The sequence below is a fragment of the Peromyscus leucopus genome, chromosome 8a (genome assembly GCF_004664715.2).
Source record: "Peromyscus leucopus breed LL Stock chromosome 8a, UCI_PerLeu_2.1, whole genome shotgun sequence".
NCBI classification, from domain to species: Eukaryota; Metazoa; Chordata; class Mammalia; order Rodentia; family Cricetidae; genus Peromyscus; species Peromyscus leucopus.
The window spans coordinates 48,578,883-48,594,660 of NC_051085.1; the positions used below are offsets into that span (position 1 = coordinate 48,578,883).

The 15,778-nt window shown below is 45.8% G+C and overlaps 1 protein-coding gene across 1 annotated transcript in view; it reads left to right on the plus strand.

Annotated features, from left to right (window-relative positions):
* The first annotated feature begins 2,536 nt into the window (after window positions 1-2,536).
* Sytl3 (synaptotagmin like 3) overlaps window positions 2,537-15,778 on the plus strand; it is a 75,944-nt gene continuing 62,702 nt past the window's right edge. Inside the window, exon 1 of the mRNA XM_028860316.2 lies at window positions 2,537-2,805. The gene's annotated coding sequence lies outside the window, so the exon portion shown is untranslated. The remainder of the gene's footprint in view (window positions 2,806-15,778) is intronic.

Here is a 15,778-nt window from a genome sequence, read left to right on the forward strand (position 1 = left end):
AAAGCGAGTTCCAGGAAAGGCACAAAGCTACACAGAGAAACCCTGTCTCGATCAAAACCAAAAACCAAAAACAAAAAAAAAAAAAAAAAAAAATTTAAAAAAAGAAAAAGAAAAAGGCTGTACTAATAATGATAGTGAGCTATAGATTAATGAAATTTCCATCAAAATCCCAACAGCATTTGCCACAGACATAGAAAAAAAATCTAAATTTCTCTGGAAGAAAAAAAAACTCTGCCGGGCGGTGGTGGTGTACGCCTTTAATCCCAGCACTCGGGAGGCAGAGGCAGGCGGATCTCTGTGAGTTCGAGGCCAGCCTGGTCTCCAAAGCGAGTTCCAGGAAAGGTGCAAAGCTACACAAGAGAAACCCTGTCTCTGAAAAAAAAAAGAAGAAGAAGAAGAAGAAGAAAAAAAGAAGAAGAAGAAAACAAAACTCCATAGCCAAAGCAATGCTGAGCAAAAGGACCGCTCTGGAGGTGTTATAATACCTATTTAAAATTATTCTGCACAGCCTTAGAAGAGCAGCCCAGACTGGCACTAACATACACTCCTAAGTGACTAAAATAAGACTCAGGGGTAAACTGACAGCCGTACAGCTTCCCGATGTTTTTAACCAAGGAGTGAAAACCATCCATGCAGAGAAGACAATCTCTTTAATAACTGGTCCTGGGAAAACCGGATATCCGTGTGTAGAAGAACAAAACTAGATCCATATCACTCATCCCATGTAAAACTCACTTTGAAAAATGGATCAAAGGCCTTCATGTAAGATCTGAAACTACTGAGGAAAACTCAGGAGAAACACTTTAAGAAACAGGCACAGGGGAAAGACTTCTGGAAAGGATTCCAATAGTTCAGGAAATTAAATTAAAATTTCGCATAACATTGAAAAGCTACTGTACATCAAAGAAAATGCTCAGAGGAAAGAGAGCCCACAGAATGGGAGAAATTTTTGTGAATTACACATCTGACAGGGATTGCTATCTAAAGTATATAAAGAACCTAAAAAATTGAACACCAACCCCCAATCACCAATTGATAAGTGGGCAAATGAATGAACAGATACTTCTGAAAAGGTGATGTCTCCCCACAGCAAGTAAATACACCAAGAAAATGCTCAAGATCCTTGCCATCAGGAAAGTACAAATCAAAACCACATGGAGATTCCATCTCACCTGCGTCAGAATGGCTATTTTATTTTTTTTAAAAGAACGGGTATCATAGAAAACAACTTCAGTCCCTAGGAGCTGAGCCTCCACGAGGTTAATCTGGGTCTGCCTGCTCCTCTGGGTCCTGGCTCAGAAAAGTGTGTTCTTTTTCTTCTCTTCAGTCTTTTCTCAGTTGCTGGCTATTAAGAGAGATTAGTCAGCAGTTAAGAGCACTCCTGCTCTTCTAGAGGAGCCTGATTCCCAGCACCCACGTGGGGCCACGCTCATCCACCTGAAACTCCCTCTCCAAGGGAGCAGAAGCCCTCTTCTGGCCTCAGCGGACAGCATACACTCACGCAGATACATGAATAAAAGTAAGAATAAGATCTTTAAAAATAAACAATAAAACCCAATCTTCCCATCTCTGCTTTACAAATAAATAAAAATTTTAAATGAATAGAAATAAGCCAGGTGTGGGTGACACACTCCCTTAACCAGCACTTGGGAGCCGGAGACAGGAGGCCAGCCTGGGCTATTAAGCAAGGAGAATCTAAAAAAACAACAAAACTAAAAATGAATTTCTAATATTTTCTTTTTCTTTTTTTTTTTTTTTTTTTTCGGTTTTTCGAGACAGGGTTTCTTGTGTAGCTTTGCGCCTTTCCTGGGACTCACTTGGTAGCCCAGCTGCCTTGAACTCACAGAGATCTGCCTGCCTCTGCCTCCCCAGTGCTGGGATTAAAGGCGTGCGCCACCACCACCTGGCCTAATATTTTCTTAATGTATCCTGCTGTGATATGAGTTATGTTACCCACCCCAAAATTCATTCATACCCCGGAATGTGACTTTATTTGGAGACAGGACCTTTAAAGAGGTTTAATTAAGATAAAATGAAGTCCTATGTGTGGACCCTAAACAAATATGACTTGTGTCCTTTTAAAGCATTCAGGACACAGACCTGTAGGCTGCCATGTGGGGAAAGGCATCTCAGAGTAGAAGGGGAGATGGAGGGGGGAGGGGCGCAGGTCGGGTGGGGAGGAGAGATAACCCAAACTAATTTTCTTAGAAGGAGCCCACTCATGAATTAATGGATCCACTCCCAAGATACTGCTGTTAATTTAGTCCCTAGAGTAGCGACCTTGTGGCTTCCTCTACATACCATTGATACCCTAATGCTGTGGCAGTTACGTTTGAACAAGTTTGGGAGGGGACAGCCACTCAGAACATGACGAGTTTGCTTATGATTTGCATACTGTTCTGTGTGCATGTTAGCTAACCTCAAAAAAAAAAAAAAAAAAATACCCCTGAAATGCCCGTGTCTGTCTGTGAGAAGCTGTTCTTTGCGGTGTCTCTAGTCACACATCTGAAGTCACACACAGGAAACACACTGGGCTCTGGTGGGCGTGTTGGGGAAGGACAAGACATTCCACTGAAGTGACTTGTCTCTGCTCTGGCTTGCAGTGTAAAATGCTCCTGCAAGCTCCTTGGCGTGGCATTAGGGTGTCTCCATTGTCTGGGTCCTTGGTGACATGGGATTAGCCACAGACACACTTGGGATAGCCATTTGAATCATCCGCCTCAGCCCGTGCCTAGCAGGAAGGAAGGAGACACAGGTCAGAGATTGAAGGACTGACTTCCTCATCAGGGCGCCTTCCAGATGAAGGTAGGATGACGCTTCCATGTCTGCCTGGGAGCTCATGGTTTCTCGAGTGGGTCAGGCGAACACTGCAGTTGTTAGAGCCTCTTAAAGCGGGAATTAGCAAAGTCGTGGAGAGTCAGCATGCCTTGCCATTGTACTGAATGGGGACACCGAAAATGTAATGGTAGTTTAAAGGGTATGGAGAAAGGAGCTTAAGATTTAAAGAACAAAACACAAAACAGCATCCCACAGCCATTTGGTGTAGGCCATGGACTGTCATCTGGCTTCTTTGGCTTGTGAGGTCTCATGTGTACATCTTATTGTTTTGTCCTCAATCATCTTCACTGATTTAGAGTGCTTTCATCAACCCTGACCTCTAGTTTGGAGGCGAAAGATAAATATAAGTTTACACTAAAGAAATTCAGTTACCCAGGATCTATTTAAATCCCACCTCTCTATATATCTTGACAGGTTCTCACTATGTAGAGCTGACTGGCCTGAGCTCACTATATAGACCAGGCTGGCCTTAAACTCATTGTATATAGACCAGGCTAGCCTGAAACTCACAGAGATCCACCTGCCTCTGATTCCTGAGAACTAGGATTAAAGATGTGGACCACCAGGCCCTTAAATTGTTCTTAATTTTGAGCTTCCTTCAAATGCAAACAGATACTTTGGTAAGACATAGATTGTCAAAGGAAACTGTGTATTAGATCTTACAGATTGATTGACATTAGAGTTGATAGAGGAAAAATTATTCAGCTAAGATAATTGAAGATTATAACTTCTTAACTTTCGTGTCCAAACAAAGAATTGGGTTTCCGAGTTGAGCAGACCTAAGTCCCAGTGTGACTTCGGGGAAATTACCAAGTGCCCTGCCTCCCTCTCCAAACCTGTGGAGCAGGTGTGCTGACTTCGGATTGCCACAGTGACCGTTAGCGTATAACATACACACCAAACCGCCTGGTCCAGAGCGAGTAGGATAAACAGTGGCTTTCTGAACAACACAAACCATAGTGGCAGTTGTCAGGGGTAGCTACGGCAACATCGCTGTGTTAGTTTTCTCTTCTTTGACTATGTGAAGAGGTCAAGTCTAAACTGAAAATCGTGGCTTTCTGTTTCCTTTACTCTGATTCTACAAGAGCCTGGGAGGTACAGAGGAGAGCTGGGTGGAGAGGATCCACCCAAATGAGGATCCATGCCCAGGATTCCTACAGAAGAGCCACGGTGCTGCCGCACTGGGAAAGACTTCTGGGGCTTTATGCACGAGCTTGCATCTCCGTGTGTTATCTTCTAAGGGACCTGGGGCTGACCCAACTTGTAGAAACTGTAAAAATGAATATAAAACAGGAATGGAGCCTTGGCTCCCCAGAAAACCCACTGCTGATTAATGATGAGAGATCATCTTTTCCAGCACATAGCTCCCTTTCTGATAATGCTCATCTCTGAAAAATCTTGAAAGCCTGTGAATGGGAGCCCAGTTTGGGCCGGAACTAGAGATAATACTTGTTCTTTATTGAGCATCTGCCTTTAGATGGTCTGTGTTCTTTGTGGCCGTCAAAAAACCTCCACTAAGAAGCTACACAAGAAACATAGAGAAGGTGACTTCTCAGGGGCAATGTCAAGATCTGCTCAGTCACTCAGCTTTTCCTTTGCGTTGGAGGCAGAAATGTGGCCTCCCATTGAAGCTGAGAAGGTTCTCAAGCAAATGGCTGTGGCGAAGCTGCTGGGCCTCGGTGCAGCCCCCAAAGAACCCGAGCTGCGTCACTGGAGGGCTGTGGCTTGCAGGCTGTGAGAGAGCTGGGCAGGCAGGACAGTGTGTTCTCAGGCACACACGCTGCTGTCGTCAGGTTGCCCAACACAGCCCTGGCATCTGTTTCCTTTGGTTCAGTGGCTGCCAGCTCAAAGAGCACACATCAGGAGATTAAGACTAGGGCCTGCCTGCAAACAAGGAACACTCCCCCTCATCCTCTTGTTCCTCAGCCCGCCCTCCTTTCCAGTACTTGACCCCTTGCCAGCTCTCAATGCCAAAGTCAAGGTTGGCTGTTGGGCCCAGGACAGCCACAGTCGTTGTTTTGTGTGTCCATATCGAGGATGAATGATGAATGCAGGCATGTGTCAATCGCAGAGACAAGGTTTGAGAAGTTCTGTGTTGGGTGCTATTGTCCCCGGGCAAAGGTCATAGAGTGTAGATGGCTACAAGCCCAGAGGGGACGGTGTGATGGAACTGTGTGACGGTGAGCTTTGTCAACTTGACCCAACCTAGAGTTCGCTGGGAAGAGTCTCCGTGAGGGATTGTCCACACTGTGGTGGGCTGTGGGCGTGTCTGTGAGGAATTCTCTTAATGAGGTTAACTGGAGTGGGTGGCAGCATCCCCAGATGGGGGAGGATGTGGGGGATCCTGAACTGTATAAAAATGGGGATATGGAGCTGAGTCCAAAAAAACAAATCAAACAAGCGAACTTGCATGCATTCGTTCTTTCTGCTCTTGTCTATGGATGTCATGTGACCAGCTGTTTGAAGTTGCTGCCTTGACTTCCCCACAGTGAACTTGGAACTGTAAGATGAAATCAACCCTTTTCTCCTGTAAGCTGCCTTTGCTGGGATATTTTATCATAGCAACAGAAACAAGCCCGAACAGGCTGCCGTCCTAAATGAGGTCTCTCTTTACAACTGTGTGGCTTTTCCCACCATAGACGCCACCTCTGTGTCCTGGTCAGCCCTCCCTGGATCTTCCAGCCTTCCTTCCCTCCCCGTATCTATTAGTGCATGCTCTTTTTTCCAGCATCCTCCTCTGAAGTGGTTCCTGTTAGTTTGAGCAACCTCCTGTGCTGTGATTGGTTAGTTTGCAATCATCCTGTGCTGTGATTGGTTAGTTTTCAATCTTCCTGTGCTGTGATTGGTTGGTTTGCAATCCTCCTGTGCTGTGATTGGTTAGTTTGCAATCCTTCTGTGCTGTGATCTCCTCCTGTGCTGTGATTGGTTAGTTTGCAATCTCCTCTGCTGTGCTGTGCTGCAATCTTCCTGTGCTGTCTTTGCAATCCTCCTGTGCTGTGATTGGTTAGTTTGCAATCCTCCTGTGCTGTGATTGGTTAGTTTACATGTTGTTTTTCTGGCTTCTTGAATACAGCTTGGGTCTGACTCAGTTTTGTGTTCTCAATTCCTTACCTGTGCCTGACACTCGGAAGGTCAGTAAAACTATGCTGCTGCAAGACTCCACCACTCCCGGTGAGCAGACCGGGCGCTGCAGCCCGCCCCGCCCCTGGATCCAGTATGCACACACACAGACAAAAGAGGAATACGGTTGACTCACTGACCCACGGTTTTATCCTTCACATTTTTAGTTACTCTGGGACAACCACAATTCAAAAATACAAAACAGCTGATTCTAGAAGCAAGCTTCTCACGTGTTTGGTTGGTTGGTTGGTTTTGATTTTTTGAAATGGGGTTTCTCTATGTAGCCCAGGCTATCCTGGAATTTGCTCTATAGACCAGGCTGCCCTTGAACTCAGAGATGCGCCTGCCTCTGCCTCCCAACTGCTGCAATTAAAAGTGTATGCCACCACCACCTGACTCATTTCACGTTTTAAATAACTTGTTACGGCATACATGATGGTTGGTTTTTTACTGTCAATCTGCCACAACCTGGAAAAAGTGAGTCTAAGAAATTATCCAAGTCAGGTTGGCCTGTGAGTGACTGATTATTTATTTTATTGGATTTTTGAGACAAGGTCTCACTATGTAGACTTGACTGGCCCAAAGCTTGCTTTGTAGACCAGGTTAGCCTTGAACTCAGAAATATACCAGCATCTGCCTCCTGGTGCTGGGATTAAAGGCCTGCACCACCATGCTCTGACCTTATTGTTTTATTCATGTGGAAGGACCCACCTTGGTGTGGATGGTGCCATTTCATTGACTGGACCCTGAGCTGTATTTAAAACAAAAACAAAAACAAAAAACAAGTTGCGTATGAGCAGGCAAAACGTATATCCATCCATTTCCCTCTGAGGCTGTGAGTTTCTGCTTTGACGTCCCCTCATGCTGGACTGCACCCTGAGAGTGTAAGCCAAATAAACCCCTCTCTTCCTATGCTGTTTTTTTTCAGGGTCCTCATCAAGGGAACAGAGGTAGAACAGCTTATTACGATAACTTCAGTGTTACTTATCGTTAATCCCTTACGTCTATTTGTACCTGAATCTTTACTGTAGATACGATAGAAAAGACACTATATGCAGGGTGGGCGCTGTCTGTGCTTCCAGGCACCCACTGAGGGAACACCCCCAGCACACGGTGCCCTGCGCCCCACAGTCCTAGAGAAATGGCTTCCTTTCCTGCTTCAGCCTTCCTGAACAAAGGAGATTATAGACATCCTAGAAAGTGGGTCTGAGAGGTCTCGGGTTTACGCTGTGACACTGTGACTGTCCGCACGGGATCACTTCTATGCCTATGACGATTTCTAGTGTTGGTTCAGAAATGACTCAGGTTCGCCTGTGTGCTTCCGAGTTCTGAAACTACCGCTTTCTGTATGCATTTCTTCCTCCACTGGCTCCCTCCTGCTTCGGCCACTTCCTGCTTCCGGTTTAGTAAACCCTCAGGTCATGACAGGGTGTCTCAGTTCAAGCCAGGCCCTGGGGAGCTCCTGATGCAACCTGAGATCCTCATTAGAGGGAAACACCCCAACACAAAATGAAACTGAAGGCACCATGAAGAAATGCACAGAGTAGAGAGGGGTTAAGGGTGAAGGAAGGGTGATGGATTCTGACTGGAAGTAAGGAGAAAGTGACTGAAGCGTGCAGCACTTCGTATGGCCCTTTGAAGATTAACAACATGTCTTAAGCAGTGTTCTAGGGCTGGGAGGAAGCACCATGATCAAAAAGAAAGTTGGGGAAGAAAGGGTTTATTTGGCTTACACTTTCGATATTGCTGTTCATGAGTGAAGGAAGCCAGGACAGGAGCTCAAACAGGGACCTGGAGGCAGGAGCTGAGGCAGAGGCCATGGAGGGGCGCTGCTTACTGGCTTGCTCCCCGTGGCTTGCTCAGACTGCTTTCTTATAGAACCCAGGACCACCAGCCCAGGGATGGCCCCACCCACCGTGGTCTGGTCCCTCCCTCATCAATCACTAATTAAGAAAATGTTCATCCGGGCGGTGGTGGCGCACTCCTTTAATCCCAGCACTCGGGAGGCAGAGCCAGGCGGATCTCTGTGAGTTCGAGCAGCCTCGGCTACCAAGTGAGTTCCAGGAAAGGCGCAAAGCTACACAGAGAAACCCTGTCACGAAAAACCAAAAAAAAAAAAAATGTTCTATAGCCTGATCTTAGGGAGGAATTTTCTCAATTGAGGTAACTCCTTTCGGATGACGATGACTATAGCTTGTGTCAAGTTGATGTAAATCTAGCCAGCGCACAACAGTAGTGTGGGTCCTCTTCCAAGTACTGTTACTAATATCAGCTGGCACCGCCTGCCTGCCCTCCACAGTGCTGGGAGCTCTCTGTGGGTATCAGCACACCACTGGCCACTGGCCTAGGAAGTGGGCTGGCCTTCACTCTAATTTGTGCGTAAGGATACTAAGTCCTGGGTGAGTGAAGCTGCATAAATTGCCGAGGGACAGAATAGGACCACTTACAGGACAACAGCCTCTAATTGCCTTCAGTTGCTCAGAGTAAATGAGTTGGCAGGAAGGAAAAGGTGAGAAATTATGTGGAACTAGAAGAGAATGTGATGGGTTCAGGGACTAGTCTGTGGTTCCAGGGGTAGGGTAGAAAGGGAGACCATTCATGCTACAGTGTACATATGGAGGTCACAGTACAGTCTTCACTCTCCAGCTTGTCTGAGGGGGGTCTCAATGTCGGTAAGTTTCTGGGGGACTCTTCTGACTCTGCCCATCTCACTATAGAGTGCTGTTCAGCTTTTGCTTGGGCTCTGAGACTCCAAGCTCAGGTCCTCACACTTGCAAAGTGCTTGATCCCCTGAACCATCTTCCTGGCCTCGTGTGAATGGTTTTAAGTGAGTTCAGTTGGGGTGCAGGAAGCATTCTCAGGGTTATTGAGGATGGCAGACCCGCCCTGTGTGGTGCACAGGCTAGTGAGAAGAGCATGCAAGCTGATTTTCACAGGACTACTTTTCCCTCTTGTTCTATTCCAAAACATAACAAAAATGGAAAGCATCTAAGAGAAGTATGTTTGTTTTGTGCGTATTTTTTTTTTTTTTTTTGTTTTGAGATTTCTCTGTGTAGTTTGCTTTTCTGACTCATTGGTAGAAGCTCTCAACTCACAGAATCGTGTCTGCTAATGCTGGATTAAAGTAACGCCCTGTTTTGTGCATATTTTAAAAAATACATGAAAAACCCCAATGTAGTACACATGACCAGAAATCAAATTTGTAACTATGTTCTTTTTTGTTTATTTGTTTGTTTTGTTTTGTTTTTTGAGACAGGGTTTCTCTGTATAGTTTTGGTGCCTGTCCTGGATCTCACTCTGTAGACCAGGCTGGCCTCGAACTCACAGAGATCCACCTGGCTCTGCCTCCCGGGTGCTGGGATTAAAGGCATGCACCACCACCGCCCGGCTGTAACAATGTTCTTTATCTTGTTAGAACTGTAAGTGTTGGTGTCCACTGTGGGCCTATGCATCTTTCTAATTACCTCTGTCTAGCAGAAGTCCTGTCTGACTAGGAATAATTTTATTAGCAATGTTTCAGATAAAGAAATTGTTGTGAGAAAGTATACTATCAACCAGGAATAGTTTCAATAAACGTTTTTTTGGTTTTTTTTTTTTTTTCCACCAGTGATTAAGCTGGGATCTTGTGCATCCTAGGCAAGTGTGTTACACACAACTGTGTTCCCAGCCCACCTTCTTATTTTCTAGACAGATCTCACTGAGGTTCCCCTGGCAGGCCTGGAGCTTGCAGTCCCCTGCCTCAGCCTCCCAGATAGAGGCGATTTCAGGAGCATGCCGCTGTCCCGGCAGGCGTCGGTTCTGAGTGACTTGGCGGAGGAATTATGCTGTAGAATTACCTCCACACTGGTAAATGACTCCCAAGAATCCAGTGCCAACCTAGGCAAGAGAAAGTTCAAGGGGACTGGAGACACACAGCTGATGTCATTTCAATGATTTACATTGAAAGAGCAACTACACACTCCATTATAACCCAGAAATCGGACAGAATTTAGTTCACAATCAAATAAACTCGAAAACAGTTTATAAGTCCCCAACAGTAACCAACCAGTACTCTATTTTTCTATGCTCCAAGCTCCTATAAATCAGTGGCCAATTGGAAAATGGACAAGAGAGTGATATATTTAGCTTAGAAGTGATCTGGGCAATGATGGGTCCTTACCCTAGTTCAGTGGTTCTTCGACCGATAGGATTCAGTGGTTGTTCTAGGAACTGCTTTGTGCCTCATTTTCTATCCTGAAGTTAATACATGCACAGCATAACTGACAGATACACGCCATGATTATAACAGTAATAATACACAATGCCATGGCCATGATAAAGAGACATAAGTTGTAATGATGAGACATGACGTTCTCTATAAAAAGAACAGCAGCTGCCAGAGGAGGTAACCAGATATCTGTGGATGGTGGTATCTGCACAGGTCCACTGTCGCTGGCCTATCATGTTATCGACTCAAATGCTGTAAGCAGTGACACCTTTCTGAGACGGTAGATGATGGTCAAAATTTTCTTTTCCTCCAGTTTGCACAGTAGCTGCTTTCCTTGAAAATCCAGAGTATGCAACACATCTCTGGTGTTTCTGAGAGTTAATTCCCACCCAGGTTGTGTTCTCACCCTCTAAGTAGGTCACCAGACACCAGAAGACAGTCAACACATGTATGGGATTTCAGCACAGCTCTTCACCAGGATAGTAACAGAAACAGCCACACATCTCTAAACCAGTGTGGGACTGGCCCCAGGGAAGGCCTGTAGTGGTCAATCAGTGAACAGAATGTCCAAAGCCGCCCAGCCTGTCAGCGTGGCACTATGAAGAGGCTTCAGCAACCAAAGAACAGACATCCCCTGGCCTTCTGTTCTAGTCCCTTTTATTTGCTGACGCTGGTCTTGGTGTGTAGTTTGTCCTGACCCTGAGCACGTGACTCGGAGGTGCTAAAGGGTCAGTGTGCACCACCAATCCCTGCCTCCTATCAACTCTTGTCACAAACGACCTTGAGATGACCTTTGGTGTCACTATACTGAAAGCGGGTTTTGTTTTTTGTTTTTTTCTCTTGAAGTGGACTTTTGTTTCAGTTTGGGTTTCCATTGCTGCGATGAAATACCGTGACTAAAAAAGCAAGTTGGTATTTTTTTCTGGCTTACACTTCTACATGGCAGTCCATGAAGGAAGAAGTCCATGAAGGAAGCCAGGACAGGAACTCAAACAGGGCAGGATCCTGGAGGCAGGAGCTGATGCAGAGGCCATGGAGGGGCGCTGCTTACTGGCTTGCTCAGCTGTATAGAACTCAGGACCAGCCCAGGGATGGCCTTACCCGCAGTGGGCTGGGCCCTTCCCCTTCAATCACTAATTAAGAAAATTCCCTACAGCCAGATCTTATGGAGGCATTTTCTCAGTTGAGGTTCCCTCCCTCCAGATAGCTGGTATCAAGTTGTCATAAATCTGGGCAGGACAGCCCTCTAAGGTAAAAAAAATAATAATAATAACGACAAACAACAAGGCTTTACTTACTTTCTCTGCTGACCAAGTACCTGACATACTAAAATTCTACAAAATGAAAATAAAGTCTGCCATTTGACTGAATGTATAGAAAAGTTGGGATCCAATCCCCCCCCACCCCAAGAGTCGAGACTAACCGCAGGGACATGGATTTGGAATGCTCACAGCTGGAGTTAGCCGCCCATTGTCTCGGTGTCTTCTGGGAATACCAGAAAGCCATGTGGCCTATGTTTGAAATCCTCTCAATGAATTAAAAGTTTGTGTTACATCCTCAGCTTTGAGTTTGTATAATAATGAAATGTGGCTCATAGTTCCTCATCTGCTCTCAAACCACTGTTGACATGATCAGCTGTCTCAGCGCGCCACGGCCTGAGGATGCCCTTCTGCATTTCTTTCGATTGTTAGAACTGTATGCACCCTCTGGCTTTCCTGCATTGTCCTGTGTTGCCTTGGTGACAAGAAGGTCAGAAGTCTATTTGATGCTGAGGGCAGTGGTTGTTTCATCCTAGCTTCCTGGTAGAAGTTCCTTTTTCCTTGCTGTTGACATCTCTCTGGCTTTTGTTATAACCCCATCATAGGAATGGTATACATAGCAAATGGAGGCACCCAGAATAGTGCCTGACTCTTGGAAGATGATCCATAATACTCAATAATGATGACTAGGTCTTGTAGATGCACCCCACTCTTCTGCCACAAGGGGGAGCCAGAGTTCGCCTTCTTCTGAGACAGGGTACTTCCCACTTCTTGATGCCGGCCCAGAATGGGGATGGAATAGAGTAGTGTTTTGTAAATAGTTGTATTCCTAAAACACACCCATTGAGTGAGCACTGGGGACCCATGGGCTCCTCCTGTGGAAACCCTGTTGCTATCCTTCCAAGACTGCACTCACTGAGGCCCTGCTTTACTGAGAAGCTGGAGACCCAAGCCAGAGAATGCCGTGGAATAATTCTCTAGCACACTGTAGAGATTTGCCACTCAAATTGGTTTAATAAAACGCTGATTGGTGGGAGCCAGGCAGGAATTACAGGCGGGACAACCAATTGAGGAGAATGATGGGAAGAAGGACAGAGTCAGGGGGACACCAGCCAGCTGCCACCGAGGAAGCAGGATGGATAGAAAATGAGGTAACAAGCCTTGAGCCACATGGCAAAGCATAGATAAGAAATATGGGTTAATTTAAATGTAAGAGCTAGCTAGTAACAAGCCTGAGCTATTGACCCAGCACTTATAATTGATATTAAGTCTCCAAGTCACTTATTTGTGCGTGTGAAAGCCAGAGGCCATCCTCAGCTGCTGTTCCTCAGGTTCCGTCTCTTTTTCTTTTGAGTCAGGGTCCCTCACTGGGACCTGGGTCTTGCTGATGAGGCTAAGCCAGCTCACTTGTCCTGCCTACCTCCCAGTGTTGCATTTACAAGCTGTCCCACTGTATCGGGTTTTTAACGTGAATGCCGAAGATTGAACCTGGGACTTCATGCTTGCAAGGCAAACACTTTATGGACTGAGCCATCTCCCAGCCACCACCACAATCTTTTCTATTAATTTCCTTTCTGTGGAGACTCAGAGCTCTGTAACGGAGATCTGCTAGTTCACTTGTCCATCTGGAAAATGGGAACAAGGGGACCCAAGGCTATGGCACAGAGACATGCTAGGTGGCTGCTCCAGAGTATGGAGTCCTTGTCCTGTTTCCTGCTGCCTGGGCAGGAAGCCTTTCCAGAACAGATATGTCTTAGTTTGGGTTTCTGTTGCTATGAAGAGACACCATGACCATGGCAACTCTTATCAAGGAAAACATTTAATTGGGTTTGGCTCGCTTACAGTTTCAGAGGTTCAGTCCATTATCATCATGGCGAGGAGCATGGCAGCATGCAGGCAGATGTGGTGCTGGAGAAGCAGCTGAGAGTCCTACATCTTACAGACAACAGGAAATGGTCTGAGAGACTGGGTGGTATCTTGAGCATAGGAAACCTCAAAGCCCATCCCCACAGTGAAGACTTCTCCAACAAGGCCACACCCACTCCAATGAAGCCGCACCTCCTAATAGTGCCACTCCCTATGAGATTATGGGGCCAAGTACAATCAAAACTACCACATTCTACTCCCAGGCCCCCATAAACTTGTAACAATAACATAATTCAAAATTCATTTAGTCCAATTTCAAAAGTCCCCATAATCTATCACAGTCTCAACAATGTTTTAAAGTCCAAAGTTTCTTCTGAGATTGATGCAATCTCTTAACTGTAACCTCCTATAAAATAAAAATAAAAAAACAGATGACACACTTCCAATATATAATGGCACAGGATATACATTACCGTTCCAAAACACAGGGAAGGGAGCATAGTGAAGAAATACTGGACCAAAGCAAGACTGAAAACCAGCTGGGCAAACTCCAGCCTCTGCAACTCCATGTCTGATGTCAAAGCTCTCTTCAGATCTCCAACTCTGTTCAGCTTTGTTGACTGCAGCACACTTCTTTCTCTTGGGCAGGTTCCACTCCCTGTTAGCAGCTCTCCTCAGCAGGAATCCCACAGCCCTGGCATCTCCAACATCTTGGGATCTCCAAGTCAATCCAGGCTTCAACTTCACAGCTTCACCCAATGGCCTCTCTGGGCCTCCATTCAGGGACACCCCTGACACATGCCTGGCCTCAGGGACTTTCCTTAGTCATGGAGGAAGATTATACAACTCCTTTCTTCTGTCCTTGACTCTAAAGCCAGAACCACATGGTTGAAGCTGCCAAGTTCTGCCGCTTGCTGGGGCTGGAACATGGTCCCCTTGTTCAGTTACCCCTTCACCAGCTTTCTGTCCTTCACTGCCTAAGCTTGGCAGTCCTGAAACTGGATCTCCAGAGCAGGCTGGGATTAAAGGCGTGCACCACTATATCCAGCTCTAAGCTTTTCTTTAATTTTCTTCAGTTCCTTTTCACAAGTTGGAAACTTAACTGGGTGAGATCTTGCCCTGAGGTCACTACTACATTTGTTCCATTTCTTAATCTGTTTATCTCCTTGAACACAGGGTTTAGCTCCATTCCACTTTCCGGTGCTCTTTTTCTCTTCAAATATTTTTCCTTGCTCAGCTCTCTCCTTTTCATTATAAATCTTCATCAGAGTTAACACTAATAACCACACCACAGAGTCTATACTAGCTTGTTTGAGATTTCCTCTGCCAAGAGAATTAATCTAAAACTCCTCACTTCAGCCTCAGGCGGACTCTTTGGACAAGGGCAAAAAGTAGTCACATTCTTCACCAAAATATCACGAGAATGATTTCTAGGCAACATACTAAAAGTCATCTCCTCTGAAACCTCTGAGTGAGCCCCTGACAGTTCAAATCACCCTCAGTACCACTGTCTTCCCTGCTCCTATTAGTCTGGTCCATTAAGCAGCACTTTCAACAGCGTTTCTATTCCACAGTCCCAAAGTCCGTATTACTCCAAACAAAAACATGGTCAGATCTACCCCAGTCCCTGGTACCAACCTCTTTGGAATGTGGTAGCTTGAATGTAATTGGCCGCCATAATCTCATAGGGAGTGGCACTATTAGGAGGTGTGGCTTTGTTGGAGTGGGTGTGGCCTTGTTAGAGGAAGTGTGTCACTGTAGGGGCGGGCTTTGAGGTTTCCTGTGCTCAGGATACCACCCAGTGTCTCAGACCACTTCCTGTGGCCTGCAAGATGTAGTACTCTCAGCTACTTCAGCACCACATCTGCCTGCACATCACGATGCTCCCAGCCATAATGATAATGGACTGAACCTGTGAACTGTAAGCAAGCCAGCCCAATTAAATGTTTTCCTTTCTAAGAGTTTCCATAGCCATGGTGTCTCTTCACAGCAATAGAAACCCTAAGATAAGGTACCTAAGGGTACTTTACTAGGGGCCTGAGGCCAAGCAGCCTCTTTTCAGACCTCTAACTTTTCCAGTCCATGGAACCCCCACAATTGTTACGTTAACTTCATCTTACACTGGAGAACCCAACAAACACAGGCCACAGTCCTCAGCCTACAAGGCCCATAAACTTGGTCTAGGGGAAGCATATCTTTATTTTCTTTAATCTTTTTGAAAAATGTGTTTTGTTTTGTTTTCTATAGTGTATGGGTATATTTGCACACCACTTGTGTGCACCCTCAGAGGTCAGAAGAGGGTGTTGGATCCCCTGGGATTAGCTGTAAGTCATAATGTGGGTGTTGGAATCCAACTCTGGTCATCTGGAGGAGCAGTCAGTGCTCTTAACTCTTGCTGGAGGGCTTCTCTCCAGGTTCCCCAAGCCCCGCAGTCCCACAATCCACGTATAAAATAATCACTCAGACGCTTATATCACTTATAAACTGT